The sequence below is a fragment of the Chinchilla lanigera genome, unplaced genomic scaffold, assembly GCF_000276665.1.
Source record: "Chinchilla lanigera isolate Chin_1 unplaced genomic scaffold, ChiLan1.0 scaffold00057, whole genome shotgun sequence".
NCBI lineage: Eukaryota > Metazoa > Chordata > Mammalia > Rodentia > Chinchillidae > Chinchilla > Chinchilla lanigera.
Window position 1 is genome coordinate 2,606,628 of NW_004955458.1, and position 10,214 is coordinate 2,616,841.

Below are 10,214 nucleotides of genomic sequence, written 5' to 3' on the forward strand. Positions count from 1 at the left end.
AATACAAGGTGGTATAATAACTTTCTATGATACAAAAAATGCAATTTCAGATAAATTCATTTCACAATCACGAATAACCGGAACTTTTAAATGACAAAGGACACAAGCTGACAACAGCCTAAAGGTTTTAAAACGACTACAGGAAAAAGAAGACGATGAGGGGAAAACCATTTAATGATGATTAAAAATATTATCTTCACTAGAGCAAATGTTCTTGTGAAAAAATAGTTCAAAATTATCTAAAGATGAATAGCAAACCATCAAAGCATTGAAAGAAAAAAGAAATGGAGGAAAATATCTCATGAAACCTGTTAAAATTATGGAAACTTCTTTCATTTCCATTATACGGTGAAATAGAATGTTCATTTATTTGAGAAACTGACTACACTATGTGTCATATTAACAAAGGCTCTTTTCACTTGTTGATTCCGCAAGGTGTAGATAAAAGGGTTCAACAGTGGACCCACGGAGGTATTGAGAACTGCAATTCCTTTGGAAATAGATATTCTTTGTTTGACTGACGGTTTCACATACATGAAGATGCAGCTGCCATAGGAAAGGGATATGACGATCACGTGAGAAGAACATGTGGAAAACGCCTTTTTCCTCTGACTCGTTGAAGGGATTTTGAAAATTGTTAGGGCAATAAATGCGTAGGATATGATCACCATTACGATTGTGACCAAGAGCGTCACTAAAGCTGAGACGAACCCATCATCTCCAGCAGGTGAGTGTCTGCACAGGAGATCTGCAGGAGGGGAGTGGTGTCACAGTAGAAATGATCTACAACGTGGAGGCACAGAATTCAAGATTTAGGCCTAAGAGCAGTGGTGGAAAGAGATGAAAAAGCCAGCAAGCCAGCAACTGAGGACAAGCTGTGTGAGGATTTTGCGGTTCGTGATGGTTGTGTAATGCAGGGGCTTGCAGATGGCCACATAGCGGTCATAGGACATGGCTGCCAGCTCGTAAAATTCAGATGTGCCAAGTAAAGAGGCAAAAAACACTTGAGTAACAAAACCGTCACAGGAAATTGTTTTGTCCCCAGCTGCCATAGTACTGAGCAACTTAGGGATGCATGTGGTAGTATAGGAAATTTCTAACCAAGAATAATTCAGAAGGAAAAAATACATGGGAGTCTTAAGGTGAACATCCATCAGGGCGAGGGTGATGATTGTCAGATTGCCTGTGATGCTGAGCAAATAGGTAAGAAGCAGGGAGGTAAATAACACAACTTTTAATTCCGGATCATCAGTCAAGTCCGCCAAGATGAACACTGTCACTCTGGTATGGTTTCCCATTATTTTACTTTGAGTTTATCATGTCTGAGGAGAAAAGCAACTAAGTAACAGAAATTGCTACAGAAAAACAGCAGTGATACCTAAAGTCCAAGCTAATGTTAGCAATGACAGAGCGGTGCATCGGGAAGAATGTCTGTATTTTCTGAGCATCTGGACAGACACAACATATTCATTGCACTGCTACGGGAGAATAATTTACATAATATAGTTGTTCCCCCATTATGAAAAATTGGAAGGAAATTAAAGTAACTTGAAAACAGGAAAGGACTTTTTGTTTCTTAACACAAGAGCTGTCATGACGTACCATTTTCCTGTTCATTTAAGGAAATGTAACTGAATACAACCAAAGACATTTCTAACAAGAAAGAAAATGACAGCTGTTATTGGATAACCTTACTGCATATTCTGCAGAGAGAAAACAACAACAAAACATAAACATACAAACACACACACACACACAAACTCTGCTTAACACAGGGGGTTGAAGAGCCTTTTTATTTTACTCAATGTACTTTTATGGTTGAGATTCAATTTCAGATTAGATACAGTCAAGCATAGAGTATAATTTCATTCATTCTTATTAATATTTGCACTGCTTCAGTCTCTGCTGTCGCATCCCTTCTTCCACCTTGCACTACAGCCTTAAATGACAAAGAAGTGTCAGGCATCATGGGCATAGTCAGGCACTGCAGTTTTCCTCTCAGCTTGCAGTTGGTAGGATGGACTAATTAAGGCATGTAGTATACCATAGGGATGCAGAAATAGAGACTCATAGCTATAGTTTGAGGAACTTGTATGACATGGGAGAAGCAAAAATAAAGCTGGACGGAATCCCAAAGAGGTAAGGAAGACTCTTAGAGTTAGGATACTGAGCTTCATTAAAACTTTAAAATAAGGTTATATATACATCAGTTAGGAAGTAAATATTGTAAAAGGGGAAAATGTGCAATAAGAAAATTTCTTTCCATTTGCTTCTAGTTATTTTAGGTCCCTTTTTGGTGTTGTCTATATATATGCAACATGATCAATTTCTCTTTCACTGGCTCAAAATGTGCATTTGCATGTTTTCAAAATCATAATGAATCACAAAATAGCATTGCCACAAATTTTAGGTGGCTTATTTTCCCTATCCTAAGAATATTCAAACTTCCACCTAACATAGAGTTGAATAGATATTAAAATAGTAACAAATAGATAATTCTTCTTTAAATTCAGCACATTTTAAGACAGCAAAATGAAGAAATACAAAATATTTATATTTGCACTGCAGGTACACTGAAGATCTTATACTAAGTTTAACGATATCTTTATAGAAAAATTCTTCTGCTGATATCAACATCATCTAATGAAATGACTATGTTTTCATGATGGGTTTGGCTTTATACAACAATGTTTTCTGTTTTTGGGATTTCAGCATAATTATTTGCAACCTGAAAACTACATTATTTCTAAGAAAGCATATAGATAGACTGGATGAACCCAGTGCACACACTTGTGATTTCAGCACTCTGAAAAGCTGAGGCAGAAGTCCAGCCTGCCTGGCAAGTTAGTAATTTGGAGAGACTCTGTATTAAAGTTTAAAAATAATAATAATAAAATGCTTGGTAGATGTAGTTCATTGTGGATGCAGTGAGCTTGATTCCAAGTACTGAAAGGAGAAAGAGGAAAGCAAGGAATGGATGAGAAAAGGAAAGAAGGAAGGACAGATTTATTTCAAATAATATTTGGAGAAGTTTACAAAAGGAAATTTACCTTATAAAGCAAGTCTTCAAGGAGAAAAAATAAGGTGAGAGTTCCCCAGAAGAGAAAGCAGCTTGAAGAGAAATTAAGTCACAGACATATGTGTAATTTCCATTTTTTAAAAAATAAAGTAAACCTCTGCAGTTAAGACCATGTACAATAATAATGTTAGCAATGTACACATACATGAAAAAAAAAATCAGTTAGTTTTAATGCACATGCCTTTCACATTCAGATAATTTTAAAGCAAGCTGTTGTAAAATTTTCCTCATTTAAACAAACAACTCTAGTGACAATTATAGACGTGTCTGTATCTAAAATATATAAATCAGAAATTTATCATGTGTAGTTATTCCTTTGTTCAAATGCAACATTTGCAGATCAACTATCCCCCAAAACACGGTGTAAAAAATAAACTTTTCATTATACATCAGGACTACGAATGCAATTGGTTTAGTTGTGGTAGGTATTGTGAATATTACATAAGCTTTCAAAAGAAAAAGTTAGCAAATGTGAATTATCCTGGTATTCCACAGTTTTCTTTCACATTTTTCCCTAATCACAAACTAGAAGCTAGAGGAAAAAAAGGTTAATGCTTTAATGGAAAAAAGAGAACAAACATATGTTACAATATATGTAGCAGAAAATACTAGTTTCATCTTACAGGAGAATGCCAAAAAAGTTGAAAATACAAACACGTGTCAGAGACAAATATATGTGTTATGTAACTCCCTCAAAGAGATATAGACACAAGTTTATGTACTGAAAAGACACTTGATGTCAGTATTCAACTCTTTTGCTACAGCATTGTTTTGAGCACACAGAGACTCCATTCCTCTCTCAGCAATTCTCATTGTACAGCCACATCTTTGGCTGTGTTTATCTCACCTATAACTGGCACTCTTGGAAATATTTTCATTACTTCATGAATTACTTCATTAATTGCATTTAGACTAGTGTAATAAAAGTTCCCCATTTACTATCATTTATTTCTTTGTGTACTGCATCCTTTTCTATGGATCACCCACACCGGCATATAAAAACAATATTTGTTCTCTTTTTTCCATTAAAGCATTAACTATTTTTTTCTTTAGCCTGTATTTACTATCTTTTATTTCTTTGTATACTGTGTCCTTTTCTATGGATCACCCACACTGCCATATAAAAACAATTTGTCCTGATCTTTTGGAGTGTTTATACTTTCTGTACCTTAAGCCGAATGACAATATCTAAAGATAATGAAGACATCTCATGAGAATATGACACCTAAGAGTAGCATTTCCCAATGGATCACCAATTTTTATTTTATATAAATGCTATCATTTGATACTTTACATTTTAATAAATAAAATTTATATTAAAAGGAAGTACTTTGAATTATGTCGCTAGAGAAATCAGCATAGATTGCCCTAATGAATAATTATATTTCCATTAGTGGAAAGAAAACGTTTATGATTTGCATAATTCCCTCTACTCAAGTTGGAAATCACTATTCTGTTCATTTTCTCTATAAATTTGTCTCTTCACAATATCATATGCATAGAACCATGAAATATTTGATCTTTTTATTTACTAACATAGTTTTAACACTCATGATCTATGTCTAGCGATTCACCCATTGAAGAACGTCTGCATCGCTTTCCTATTTTGTAATTGTTAATAAAGTCATTTATCATTTACCTCTAAGTGCTTGTTATGTGAACATGAGTTTTCAACAAATTGGTAAATACACATGACTGTGATTTGGGGATTATGTGAAAAGACTTAATTTAGCTCAGTACAAAATTGCCAAATTACTCTCGAAGGACTCTGTCATTTTGTGTTCTTTCCATCAGTGAAAGAGATTTTAAAATAGTCAATTTTTAAATTTTTCATTTCAGTTACACCATAATGGCCAATATATTTTATGCTCAGTTTTTAAGTAAACATTTAGGACTCAAGCCTTCTGATAGAATCAGTCCTTTATCGTAGTGAAATCCTATTTTTATGCCTGATGTTTGTTCTTATTTTCACACTTCATAGTGGGAAATATAGACATTTTAGTTTTATTTTGATTAATTTCACCATCTTTGCTCTTTGGACCTATATGTCTTCTTACATAAAGGATAAATATCACCAAACAAGGTAATGACACCTTTTTGAGAGATGGATATACTAATCACACTGATCTGATTAATCTATCTTTAAAAATTATATATATATATGTTTTGAAATATCATCTTCAATGCCATCAATATGTAAAATTGTGTCAAATTAAAGATATATATATTTGGGGGCTGGGGATTTAGCTCAGCGGCAAAGCGCCTGCCTGGCAAGCGCAAGGTCGTGAGTTCGGTTCCCGGTATCGGAGAAAAACCAAAAAAACAAACAAACAAAATATATATATATATATATATATATATTTGTAAATTACTTCAAAATATTAAAACACACTGAATTTAATGTCAACAATGTATATGAATTTACTGTTCTTAAAAAAAATCCCTTTCTGATAATCTCTAAGTTTTATAAGTTATATTTATACCTGTCCTATTTGTTATGAATTACAATATTATGCTCATTTAATTCATATCTACCATGTTTGTAAAAGTAGTCTATTAATTAAATTTTGTAAGGCAAATTCAGTAGTTACTTTTCTAAAGACTCCTAGTTCTTAGAAACTAGCAAAGATCATCAGCATGCCAACCACAAGTAACAGCAATCCATATATTTATGCTTATTGTATCCTGGGATTATGTTTATGTCCACCATGTGCTGGTTACCTGCTTTTATGAGTCTTGTAAAAAAGAACATATTCATATGGAACAAGTTATGTGAAATGGGATTTTAACTCAAAGACAGGCAGCAGGCCCGCACATCTTCAGGAAGGCCAGTGAGTCACTGCTGCATCTCCCTGACCAGCATGCAAGGCAGGTGTTACCCCAGGCACCCTCTGGGGCCTCGGTGTTACTTGCCACACCCATGATGAGTCTGCTTGGGCTGGGCTTAATCTCAGACATCTTCAGGACCCCCGGAGAGTCACCACTGTGCATCCCTGACCAGCATGCAAGACAGGCAGAACCCCAGGCAACCTCTGGGGCCTCAGTGGCTACTTGCCACACCAATAGTTTTCTGAGGGTGCTGCACTGAATGCTACACACCTTTAGGAACACCGGTGAGCCACTCTGGTGCCTCCACCACGTGTGTGAGGCACATGGAGCCCTAGACAACTTCTGGGGCCTTGGTGGTCTCTTCCGGAACAATTCACACCCCCTCAGAGCTCAACTGAACCCTGGACAGAGTCAGCAGCCTTGGGGAGTCCACCCTCACCCTTCCCCTTCCAATGTAGGAAGCAGCCTCTCTCCTGAGCAATATCTGAAGCCTCTGTAAACATGACCTGCATCCCCCCTACTCTTGTGGAAGCTGGGCTGAACCACAGAGAGTTTCAGGAAATCCAGGGAACCTCCCACACCCCTCCCACACATGCCTGGGAGCCAACTGAATGCAAGACAGATTGGGAGCATCTGGGACCCAACCTGCCACCACTCACCAGCACAGGAGCCACACGGAGCACTGTGGATCTTCAGACGCTTGCCCTGCCCCTCACACACAATCAAGAGAGTGAGGCTGCACTTCAGGGAGCCTCTCAATCTTCAAAATTGACAAAATGAAGGAGCAAAATGCAATCCCAGACCTCCACACACAAAAACAAGTCCAGGAGACATCACCACAGAAGAACCTGGAAGTCATACACCTGAAATTTCTGAAACGATAGGAACTGAAGTAAAAAACAAAAAACAAAAAACAAAAAACTCGAAGAGTCCATAAAAGACATTAGATCAGAAATAATGTCTCAAGTGAAAAAAGAAATGACAACAATAATGAAAGAAATGTTCAGCTTATCCAAAGATGACATACACAAGAAAATACAACAGCATAGACAGCTCATGGAAACCTTGAGTGAACAATATAGAAAAGAACTAGAAAGTATGAAACAGATTCAAACAGATATTCAGGAGACTAAAAATTCCATTGAAAGCTGGCAAAGCAGCCTGAAAGATGCTGAAAATAGACATTCAGACCTTGAAGACAGCATTTCCAACAATGCATGTGAAAGGAGGGGTTTCTTAGAAACAACAAGGAACCAGGAAATAACAATTCAACAACTGCAAGATGAAGCAATGGAAAACAACATCAGATTAATAGGTATTAATGAAACAGCCGGTGTCAACACAAATGACATAAAAGGACTATTTGCAGAAAAAATAGCAGAAAATTTCCCAGGCACAGAAAAAGTTTGGACTTCTAGATAAGTGAAGCATGTAGAACTCCAGTTAATCATAACCAAAATAAATCTACACCAGACATATAGTGATCAAGATCCCAGAAACTCAACAAAAGCTCAGAATATTAAAAGCTGTTAGAGAAAAGAAACGGATCACCTATAAAGGAAAACCTATCAAAATCAGGGCAGACTTCTCAATACAAACCATCAAGACAAGAAGAGCTTGGAGTGAAGTATTTCAGGTACTGAAAGAAAACAACTTCCAACCCAGATTGATGTATCCTGCAAAGCTATCCTTTAAATTTAATGGAGAAATAAAATATTTTCATTATAAAGAACAACTAAAGAAACTCATGAGCACCAAACGAATCCTACAAAGAGTAATGAAAGATATTCTAGAAAAAGATGAAACAGACCACAAGTTCAAGAACAACAACGGTAACAATCACCAAACAGAGCAAGCAATAAAACAGGGGAAAAGGAGGCTACAACAGCAGAAAAATATCATGACAAAATAAGCCAGTACATATCAGTTATTACCAATATAAATGGTCTCAATGCACCAATCAAAAGAAGCAGACCAGCAAAGTGGATTAGGAAACAAAATGCCACTCTATGCTGTATACAAGGAGTACAGTTAACTCAAAAGGAAATTCAAAGACTGAGAATTAAAGGATGGAAAACAATACTCCATGTGACAGGAACCCAGAAAACAGCAGGTGTAGCTATTCTGTTTGAAGACAACATGAACTTCAAACCAAGAACAATCAAAAGACATAAAGAAGATCACTACATACTTGTGAGGGGAAAGCTTAAAGAGAAAGAGATAACAATCATAAACATCTATGCACCAAATATAGGAGCACCCCACCTATATAAGACAAATTCTAACAGACATGAAAAATGAAATAAGTAGCAACACAATCATAACAGGGGACCTTAACACACCATTGTCACAAAGAGATAGATCAGCTAGACAAAAACTTGGGAAAGAAATAACAGAACTTAGCCAAACTTGTGAATATATAGACTTAGTAGATCTTTACAGAGTGTTCTACCCAACAGCATCAGAATACACATTCTTCTCAGCTGCACATGGAACATTCTCACAAATAGATTATATACTAGCACATAGAACATGTTTAAGTAAATGCAAAGGAATTAAAATTATCCCATGTATTCTATCAGACCATAGTGCAATGAAATTGGAAATTAATGACAAAAGAAAACACAAAAACTCCATAAACAGTTGGAAATTAAATAATCCCCTCCTGAAAAACCGATGGGTCATAGATGAAATCAAAGTAGACAATAAACACTATTTAGAATCAAACAAAAATGGAGAAACAACCTACAGGAACCTGTGGGATGCAATGAAAGCAGTCCTCAGAGAGAAATTTAAAGCAGTGAACTTCCACCTCAGGAAAACAGAACAGGCACAAATATACAATCTTATGCTGCACCTCAAGTTACTAGAGAAAGAAGAGCAAGTCAAATCCAGAGCCCAAAAAAGGCAGGAAATTATAAAGCTCAGAGCGAAAATTAACACAATGGAGACTAAAAAGCCAGTACAAAGAATTAACGAATCAAAGAGTTGACCCCTAGGCAGCTTTATCAAAAAAAGGAAAGAAAAAACTGAAATAAATGCAATAAGGAATGAAAGGGATGAAATCACTCCAGACCCTGGAGAAATTTAGAAGATCATCAATACCTGCTTTGAAAATCTTTACTCTCATAGGATGGAAAACACAGAGTAAATATACAGATTTCTAGATACATATGAATTATTAAAGCTAAATCAAGAAGATATAAAAATCCTGAATAACTCAATACCAGCCAGTGAAATTGAGAATGTAATAAAAAAAACTTGCCAATAAAGAAAAGCCTGGATCCTGATGGATTCACAGCTTAAATTTACAAGCAATTTAGGGATGATTTAATGCCAATTCTTCTCAAACTCTTTGATGAAATTGAAATGGAAAGAATTCTCCCTAACTCATTCCTGGAGGTAAGCATTACCCTGATACCAAAACCAGAGAAAGACCCAATCAAAAAACAGTACTACTCACCAATCTCCCTAATGAGTGTAGATGCAAAAATTCTCAATAAAATACTAGCAAACAGAATACAATAAATCATGAAGAAGATTATTCACCATGACCAAGTGGAATTCATACCAGAAATGCAGGGATGGTTCAATATATGCAAATCAATCAATGTAATACACCATGTCAATAGAGCCAAGGACAAAAATCACATGATCATCTCCATCAATGCAGAAAAGCCTTTGATAAAGTCCAACACTCATTCATGTTGAAAACCCTACAGAAAATAGGAATAGATGGCCTGTACCTCAAGCTGATCAAAGTCATCTATGATAAACCAACAACTAACATCATACTAAATGATCAAAAATTGAAAGCTTTCAGTTTAAAATCGGGAACAACACGACGATATCCACTGTCACCACTTCTATTCAATATAGTTCTGGAAATATTGGCTAGAGCAATTAGACAAAAGAGAGAAATAAAAGAAATAAGGATAGGAAAGGAGGAAGTGAAATTGTCATTATTCGCAGATGACATGATACTCTACACAGAAGACCCGAAAAACTCCACTAAAAGGCTCATGGATTTAATAACCAAATTCACAAGAATAGCTGGATACAAAGTTAACACTCAAAAGTCAATAGCATTCCTGTACATAAGTAAAAAACAGACTGAGAGAAATTAGGGAAACCACACCTTTCACAATAGCATCTAAAAAGATGAAATACTTAGGAATCAATCTAACAAAAGAAGTAAAACATCTATACAGTGAAAATTATAGTACTCTGAAAAAAGATGAGGATATCAGAAAATGGAAAGATATTCCTTGCTCATGGATAGGAAGAACCAACATTGTGAAAATGG

General features: G+C 35.8%; 1 pseudogene; it reads right to left on the reverse strand.

Moving 5' to 3' along the window:
• Nucleotides 1-362: 362 nt before the first annotated feature.
• LOC102014326 lies at nucleotides 363-1,298 on the reverse strand (annotated as a pseudogene).
• Between the last annotated feature and the right edge of the window lie 8,916 nt (nucleotides 1,299-10,214).